A 9,207-nucleotide genomic window follows, 5' to 3' on the forward strand; every position below is an offset into this window, starting at 1 on the left:
TGGGTTCGCATAAGACAGTTATGTAGGCCCCAGCTGAATATCGGGCTGGGACCCCTCTTATCCCGCTGATCTCCCCTCCAACCCCCCAATCCCCAGATGAAGTCTGTAGGCCCTCCCAGCACCTAATGTGCTGTAGAGCCCCCTTCCCAACCCCCCCCCCCTCCCAAACAGGGCAGCAACCCATCTCCTACCCACTTAAATCGCTTTCAATATTGGGCGCCAAAAGTCCTTGTTTTTATTGATATGGTTATAGTGTGCCAATGGCACCTAATCATTAGGAAGCTTGAAAATAGACATTAATCTATGAGCTGACCAATTATTTTGGTTTTAGTGCAGAATTCATTTCTATTAGCTTTATGGCATGTGAAAGAGTGTGTGGCTCAGTCAATGTGCTGACTGTTCCACAGAATGGTCATAGTGGAAAGAAATTATTAGAAGTTGGTTCCATTCTTGTCAGACCAAACTCTTTCCAGGGTCATACTTTTCCCTCACACTGATTCTTTTTTATGTCAGGCTTACTTGCATATCCTTTGGAAGAAAACAGTAGTAGTTAAGAAAGAGTACAGAGTATATTTAATTCAGGGTGATCATGCTCTTTCATGTCTTTTTGGTGAGAAGTTTGGTCATTCTGTTTCACAAATGCATTTTTTGGATTTCTGTGTATGATAATTTCCTTGTGGAATTTTTTATAAATCAACCTTACTCAATTAATAACGAATAGGTAAGTGTCCCTGTTAATATGTTACTGTTTCTTGCAAGATCATGCTAAATTTTTCTAGTACGAATTCTGTTGCATATACCTCTTTGTGTAATCTAACAGTTTTCAAAGCATATATGTGTCAATGTTCAGTGATAAGTACATAAGTACATAAGTAATACCATATTGGAAAAGACCAAGGGTCCATCGAGCCCAGCATCTTGTCCACGACAGCGGCCAATCCAGGCCAAGGGCACCTGGCAAGCTTCCCAAAAGTACAAACATTCTATACATGTTATTCCTGGGATTTTGGATTTTTCCAAGTCCGTTTAGTAGTGGTTTATGGACTTGTCCTTTAGGAAACCATCCAACCCCTTTTTAAACTCTGCTAAGCTAACCACCTTCACCACATTTTCCGGCAATGAATTCCAGAGTTTAATTACACGTTGGGTGAAGAAACATTTTCTCCGATTTGTTTTAAATTTACCACTGTAGTTTAATCGCATGCCCCCTAGTCCTAGTATTTTTGGAAAGCGTGAACAGACGCTTCACATCCACCTGTTCCACTCCACTCATTATTTTATATACCTCTATCATGTCTCCCCTCAGCCATCTCTTCTCCAAGCTGAATAGCCCTAGCCTCCTTAGTCTTTCTTCATAGGGAAGTCGTCCCATCCCCGCTATCAGTTTAGTCGCCCTTCGCTGCACCTTTTCCAATTCTACTATATCTTTCTTGAGATGCGGCGACCAGAATTGAACACAATACTCAAGGTGCGGTCGCACCATGGAGCGATACAACGGCATTATAACATCCTCACTCCTGTTTTCCATACCTTTCCTAATGGTGGTGGTGGTGGTGGCAAGCATTTCTTTTTAAATAAGATGGCCACCGACTAACAGGCAGACGATCCATCGGCTCCTGGTCTCGTCGTGTAGCTTACCCTTGGTCTGGCAGGGCACTGGTCCGACTTTGGTCCTGGGGGTCCGCTTGCATCTGGGGCTCCTCTTGCTGCCTGTGTTTTGGCGCTGGCTACTTCGTGGGTGGCCGGTTGTCTTCCCTTCTGCTGCTTCGGGGTCGGCGTGCAGAGTTCCCGCTTTGTCAGGGCGTCTGTGGGCCGGTTCGGCGCAGGATGTTCGCTAGGCCGGCGATCTCATTTCTTCGGGCTCCTCTTGATCCGGCCAAGCTGCTGGTTTCTTTGCTGCTCTGCGGGTCTGCCTGATGTGCTCTGCTGGAGCTCCTAGCGCTGCTGCTCGACTGCTGTCTTCCAGATGCCATGCTGTTGTCTCCTCTCCCCAGCTCGTCATCTTGGCTGTTGGACGGTTTGCTGCCTTCGCGATCTTCTGGCAGCCGTCTGGATTAATTTCCTGGCTCATCTTCTTCGGCCGAATTGATGGAATTGCAGTGGTGGTGGTCCCTGGCTGGAGTGCCCCGAAGGTTGAGGCTGCGGAGGATGGCTGTTGGTCCGCCATCTTGTTCCCTGCTCTGATAACTTCATCACCATGGATGCCTGTCTCCAGCTTCATTTGTAACACCTGGGCCCTGCAGCAGTCCAGACTGGGGATCCTTTTGCTGGACTTTCTTCGGTCATCTCTGTCTCCCTTTCTTCTTCCCCTTTCTTTTCCCTTCCTTCCCTGTTTTCCCACTCTAATTTACTAAAATGTAACTGCAATATATTTGTTTTTATTTATTTTTAATAAGCTCATTGTAAGCCGCTTTGGGGCCGCAACACTGTGGCAAAAGGCGGGGTATAAATGTACTGAAATAAATAAATAAATAAATAAATAAATATCAGTTAAAAGAAACACATGGATTCAATGCCACTATACAGATAAACAGGTATTGCTCATGGTGCCTCCTATATGAAAAGTGGCAATATACGGCCAATATAGGCACTTTCTCTGTCCTAACTTAAACTGCTTAATTATATGTATAGAGGCCCATTTACTAAAGCTTAGCACACACTAACAAACATTAGCATGTGTTAAATACCATGTGACTCATAGGCATAAAATAAGAAGCACAGCATCCATGTGCTAATATCCTTTAGCATGCAATAAGGCACCCTTTTACTAAGCTGCGGTAAAAAGTGGCCTATGCTAATTTGGATGCGTGAAATTGACGCACACTGGGCCATTTTTTACCACGGCGGGTAAAAGGCCCTTTTAAAATGGCTGTGTGCTAATATTAAAAGTAGTGCACGGCTATTTACTGCTTGAGCCCTTACCGCCACCTATTTACTTGGCTGTAAGGGTTCACGTGCTACTCATGCGGTAACCAGGCAGCATGCAGCAATGTGGCCACACTGCCGATTACCCCCACGGTAGAAAATAGAAAACTAATTTATATCATGGGAAACGGCATGCGTTAACTTCAGAATTACAACCAGGCTCCTGCGCTACCCCGGTGGTAGTGTCGATTTGGTGCACACCACCCACTCAGCCCTCCTGCAGCTTAGTAAATGGGCCCCTAGGGTTAGTAATATGGTCCTATACGGAGTAATTTTATAACACTGCACCTGATTGGCACATAATCAAATTAAAGAAAGTAGGAAACAACATTCCTAGATAGAATATTAGCTTAACCGGGTATATACATACATATGAGCTTTGGTATGAACACTTGTACCAGCCATAGAGTGGATGTAAATATGTGTGGCTAAATTTATCGTTCTTTTTTGTTTGATATACCGCCAATCAATAATAAATATCTGGGGTATGTGCATAACTGATATTCAATGTGTTATAGGCAGTCCAAAAAAGAAGCACAAAGGGCTTCAAGAGTGGTACAAGTGTGCTTTATTAATGACCCGAAATGGGTCGTGTTTCTGCATAAAACAATGCCTGCTTCAGGGGTCAATTCAGCCAATCAACACTAAATTGCATAAGCTGTTGCTCAAGTCAAAACCCCAGTGTGGAACAAACCACCATGGAAACATGCCAAAAAACATAAATGAGTGTCCTGTCCACCTGTAAACTATACACTATTAGAGAATAATAGTTGCAGAATAATGCCTGGGCACACTTTCGCATATATGTGCTTATGTCCACACATACATATACATATATTCTAGTATTATAAATATTTACATACAATACTGGTGTGTAAATGTTAGTGCCCATTCTATAGGGATACCCCCATAGAGGGCAATTCTATAACACTACCCCTCTATATAGGCATGTGGAGAGCATCTGATTCAATCCTATTCTATAAAGGAAAATAGTCATCTACTTTCCCTTATAGAATACTAGCATAACTGGGGCACATGCATGCATGTGGTTAGGTGCAAGTAGTTACTCCAGCCATAGAGCTGTTATAAATGTTCACACTTAAATGCTTGGGGCCTTTCAGGAGGTAGGAAATTAGAGTTTAGGGGTCTTCTGGGGGAATCAGTTTTAGGGGCCCTCTGGGAGGTCAGAATTTGGGGGGGGGGGGGGTCTGAGGTGGGAAGCCATCGGGTGGGGGATTTAACAAAAGCAGCTGCTTCAAAGGGTGGGGAAATAATTCAGCTTGGCTCCTTTAAGAAGCAGCCTGGAGAATCAGACCATGATTTTGTAGCCCAATGATCCTGGGACAGAAATATAACACTGCTTGTGAGGTTCATTGTAAGTAGTGGTGTTCTAGGACTACAGAGTGACTAACCTGTAGTACTGAAATATTTGCAGGCTAGCATTGGAGGAGTAGCCTAATGGTTCCAGGGGAATCAGGTTCAATTCGATCTTCAGCTCCTTGTGACTCTGGGCAAGTCAGTGAACCTTCCATTGCCCCAGGTACAAAGTAAGTACCTGTATACAACATATATGCCACAATGATTGTAATCACAGGAAGGTGGTATATCAAATCCTCTTTCCTTTCCTTTTCCAATTAATACCCATGGGAATGTGATGAAAGCCTTACTTTTACCACACTTAATAATTACCCCCCCCCCCACCACCACCACCACCACCAAGTCCATTGGTGTATTTATTCCATAATATGTTTTCAATAAGTCAAATTAAATTAAACATGTTTGATTAAATATCTAATATATGGATCTAGATTAAATAGAATATATGCAATCCAGATAGCAGTATGGTTCATAAACTAATGTTAATGTGAAGGGAGCTTTTATATAGAGTACTATGAAAATAGGGCATCTAAATGTGTAAACTACTCTAGTGATCGTCATTATTTTTTAAGCTGGGGCCACTTTGAATTCAAATGAACTGAAGGAGAGTCACCAAATATCTTCCCATGTCAGATCGTGACAATGCCGACCAGTGTGTCAATGACATCCATCTCCATCAGCTTGCCTTCAAACTTTTCATTGGAGGAATCCTCAAGAAGGTGATGATTTCCAAATGCATTCCTTTGTCTACTGAGAAGTGCCTTGCCCTTCTATTGATGGATTTCCTACACATATAAAATAAAATATGGTAGATGAGTAGCCCAATGGTTAGAGCAGTGGGCTAGGAACCAGAGAGCCCAAATTCAAACTTACAGCAGCTCCTTATGGCCTTGGGTATACCACTTAACTCTTCATTGCCTTGGGATGGCCCGGGGTAGCCCTGGCAACCTTATGCCATTTAGGGCCTGCAATTGAAACTGTCATACTTGTGGTGGATCATGAACTTACCTGGGAACTCAGCCTTCTCTGTTCTCAGGTAACAGCCTAATAGTGCTCTGAGTGCCCTGTTCTCTGACTTTGGTTAGGCTATTGCTAATTAATCTACACTGCCTGCTTTGACCTCTCCCTATTCTTGGACTCTGCCTCCAGATGTCATCTTGGTTTTGTTCTCTGTAGGGTACTTCTCCACCTGATGCCTTATGCTTCAAGTTCTGGCAGCTTCTGAGTATTGGGGAACTGAACCTGAAGGGAAAGGGAGCTATGATTGGCAAATGTGCATGTCCCTAGTTCTTGATGTTCCTTTAGAGGGGAGCTAGTCATGAGAAAAGGAATGAAAACTGAAAATGATCCCAGTCATCACATTTTACCATTTATCTGAAAATAAATGCACATCCAAATGAAAGCCCTCCAATCTCGCTGTACCCTATCTCTGCTTACTTTGGTTTATAGATAACAGTACACATACAATTTAAACCACTGACTGTGAGGGCAATTTTCAATGGATTTTGTTTGTTTGTTTTTTGGTATACACCACTTACCTAATGAGATCACATAGAAAATTGTTCACCATTTATTTTCTAACTTGAATTTAATATTGATTTAATTTGATTTTTAATTTCAAACTTATTCTATATGCGGTTATAAAATAGATCTGTATTGTTAGAACAAGATTAATGTTATGACTGACTGAAATTCTATGTTTATGTATCTTTCCGATAAATGTAAACTTCCCATGGTTTTGACTGGATAACAGTGTAAAATTTGACTTTATGGCCACAAATATTCTCTGGTGATCATAAAACAATTGTAGTATTGTTATGTAGCATTACAAATAGGTTTGCTTTCAATTCTAAATAGCAAAATCTATTAGTATATATATAATCTTACTTTGCCTAAGCAGGAATACTAAAGGCCATACCTCCATTTCTGGAAGCCAACAGTTTGTACATTTACAGAATAACTTTCTTCCATCTTTTTGCCCAAGGGAGCAATTTTCATAAATCAGAATTAATAACAACAAAGAATTAAAGCTTAATTTATAAAACAGATTCTGCAGTTCAACAACTAGAATTTCACTTAGCAACTCAGGCATGAGTCTTGGTACAAGCAATAGGTTACCAGCCATTAGATCGCTGTTGGACTGGAACAAAGGTTGGCTCTTTATGAACAAACTTGGACAACACCCTCATTGCATAAGGAATTAGAAAGTAAAACTATGATAGCAGAAGAACAATAACCTCACGATGAACTGGAACAACAGTTAACATAATTGCTTTGTGTAGTTAATGCTTAGTCTGGTTATTAACAGAGAAGAATCATATTTTCCTGGTCAACAGGTGTTCTTATAGAAATTCATTTTAGTACATTTTAGCCAATAACCCTCAGATTCTATATATCATGCCACGCCGAAATCCAAGTGTATTCTATAACATTGTGCATAAATTAATTGGCTTAACAAGACATTTTTAACAGCACTTAACAAGCAATAATGAGCATTAATTGGCAATAATTAGAATTTATGTGCACAACTCAATAAGCATATTCTGTAATGCAGAGTACCTAAATTCTAATGTGTGCAGTCAAAAGGGGTGTGGTTATAGGCAGGGGAATGGGCGTTTCGTGGGCATTCTGAAATTTACATGCACTGTTATAGAATATAGCCCTCTGCACCTAAATCTACATGCTGTTATTTAGGCTATGTTTTCTTTGGTGTAAATCAGTGGTTCCCAAACCTGGTCCTGGAGGCACCCCAACCAGTCAGGTTTTCAGGATATCCACAATGAATATTCATGAGAGAAATCTGCATGCAGTGGAGGTAGTGCATGCAAATCTCTCTCAAGAATATTCATTATGGATATCCTGAAAACCTGACTGGCTGGGGTGCCTTCAGAACCAGGTTTGGGAACCACTGGTGTAAATGGATGCGTGTACTTCTAGGTGCCGGGATATCAACTAAGCTTATTCTATATACTGCATCTAAATGTAGGTGCCGCTTATGGAATACATTTAGGCGGAAATTTGTTCTGTGTGGACTTTTCAGACGCCATATATAGAATCTGGCCCTAAATGTCTTCCAGGCTCAGCAACTGGGACTGTCTTTTTGTGTACAGTGCTGCATATGCCTTGTAGCGCTACAGAAATGATAAGTAGTAGTAGCAACTGATTCTGATCATATGATGTATACCATTGCTAACATATTGCTTTTGTCTTGCTTTAAATTAAGGAATCAATCAAAGTAGTGTGTTTATGCTCTCACTAACCTGATTTCTTGAATGGTTACATCTTCTTATTTTCTAACAGTAGTAATTGGCTTGATTAATCAAAGTTTTTCTTACTTTCTGAGTTTATGGGAAAGGCCTTTGATAAATCAGGTCCAATTACACTACATGACTGCTTAAATTTCTCAATAATGTGAAGCAGCATTTTAGAAAGAGCATATTAATGGAATTCAGACGTCCAGGTTGAAACATTTCAAGTTCCACTAGTATTTTAGAACAGGATATGCCATTGTACAGCCTGTATGGATAAATGGATGGGTATGTGCCTGTTGCATGCAGGGCCGTGCCGATGCGGTAAGCGAGGTAAGCGCCGCAGGGGGGCGCCCACCTCTGGAGGGCATCGCTGCGGTGCTTACCCTCGCCCCGCGCCGCCGAGGCCTTTGAATGTTTTGGTCGCAGCAGCGTCAGTAAAAGCGCTGCCAACCAGTGGCATAGCAAGGGCGGGGCGGTGGGGCGGTCCACCCCGGGTGTCACCAGAGAGGGGGGTGCCGCCGCTCCCGCTGCTCTTCATCCTGGCACCCCCCCCCCCCCCCCCCGCACCAGCCCTTTAAATTTATTTGCCGACGTGATAGCGAGCGCAGCACCTCGTGTGCAAGTAAAAGAAGCGGAGCCGATCATCTCATTGGGCCTTCCCTCACTGTCCCGCCCTCCTCTGACGCAACTTCCTATTTCCTCTAGGGCGGGACAGTGAAGGAAGGCCCAATGAGATGATCGGATTTGCTTCTTTTACTTGCACATGAGGTGCTGCGCTCGCTATCGCGTCGGCAATTTCTTTTTAAAGACCGGGTGGCAGGGAGAAGACGAGGCAGGGTGAGGGTGGGGGACAGATGGGGTGAAGGTGGGGGGGATAGCAGAAGGGACTGGGTGGGAGCCAGATGGGGTGAGGGGGACTCGGATGGGCAGAAGGGACTGGGTGGGAGACAGATGGGGTGAGGGTGGGGGGCACTTGGATAGCAGAAGGGACTGGGTGGGAGACAGATGGGGTGAGGGGGACTCGGATGGCAGAAGGGACTGGGTGGGAGCCAGATGGGGTGAGGGGGACTCGGATGGGCAGAAGGGACTGGGTGGGAGACAGATGGGGTGAGGGTGGGGGGCACTTGGATAGCAGAAGGGACTGGGTGGGAGACAGATGGGGTGAGGGGGACTCAGATGGGCAGAAGGGACTGGGTGGGAGACAGATGGGAGAAGGGGCATGGAGCTGGAACTGGGGTCTGAAAAGTGAGTGGGAGGGAGAATGGGGTCATGCCTGGGGCAGGGGTGGATGGGAGAATCAATGGATCTGGAACTAGGGGCAGCCGCAGGTGGGAACTGGGAGCCGAAAAGAGGGGGCAGTGAGAGAGGGGGGATAGATCCTGGATGGAATGGGGAGTGAGAGGGAGGGCAGACCCTGAATGGATGGGAGGGGGAAAGAGAGAGGGCAAATGGTGAATCGAAGGAGCAGAGAGAAAGGGCAGACAGTGGATAGAAGGGAGTGAAAGAGCAGACAGTGGATGGAGGGGGCAGAGATAGAGGGCAAATGCTAGAGGAAAAGGAGAGAGAGAGGGCAGATGGTGGATGGAAGGGGGAGAGAGAGATGGCAGACTGGGGCAGATGGTGGATGGAAGGAGCAGAAATAGAGGGCAGATGT

General features: G+C 44.1%; 1 long non-coding RNA gene across 1 annotated transcript; it reads left to right on the forward strand.

Annotated features, from left to right (window-relative positions):
- Nucleotides 1-3,398: 3,398 nt before the first annotated feature.
- LOC115471389 lies at nt 3,399-7,363 on the forward strand. Its single transcript, XR_003942313.1, has 3 exons — nt 3,399-3,410; nt 5,452-5,462; nt 7,289-7,363. It is a non-coding gene; the product is annotated as an uncharacterized LOC115471389 (long non-coding RNA).
- Nucleotides 7,364-9,207: the final 1,844 nt, after the last annotated feature.

This window comes from Microcaecilia unicolor, chromosome 5, assembly GCF_901765095.1.
Source record: "Microcaecilia unicolor chromosome 5, aMicUni1.1, whole genome shotgun sequence".
Taxonomy (NCBI): Eukaryota; Metazoa; Chordata; class Amphibia; order Gymnophiona; family Siphonopidae; genus Microcaecilia; species Microcaecilia unicolor.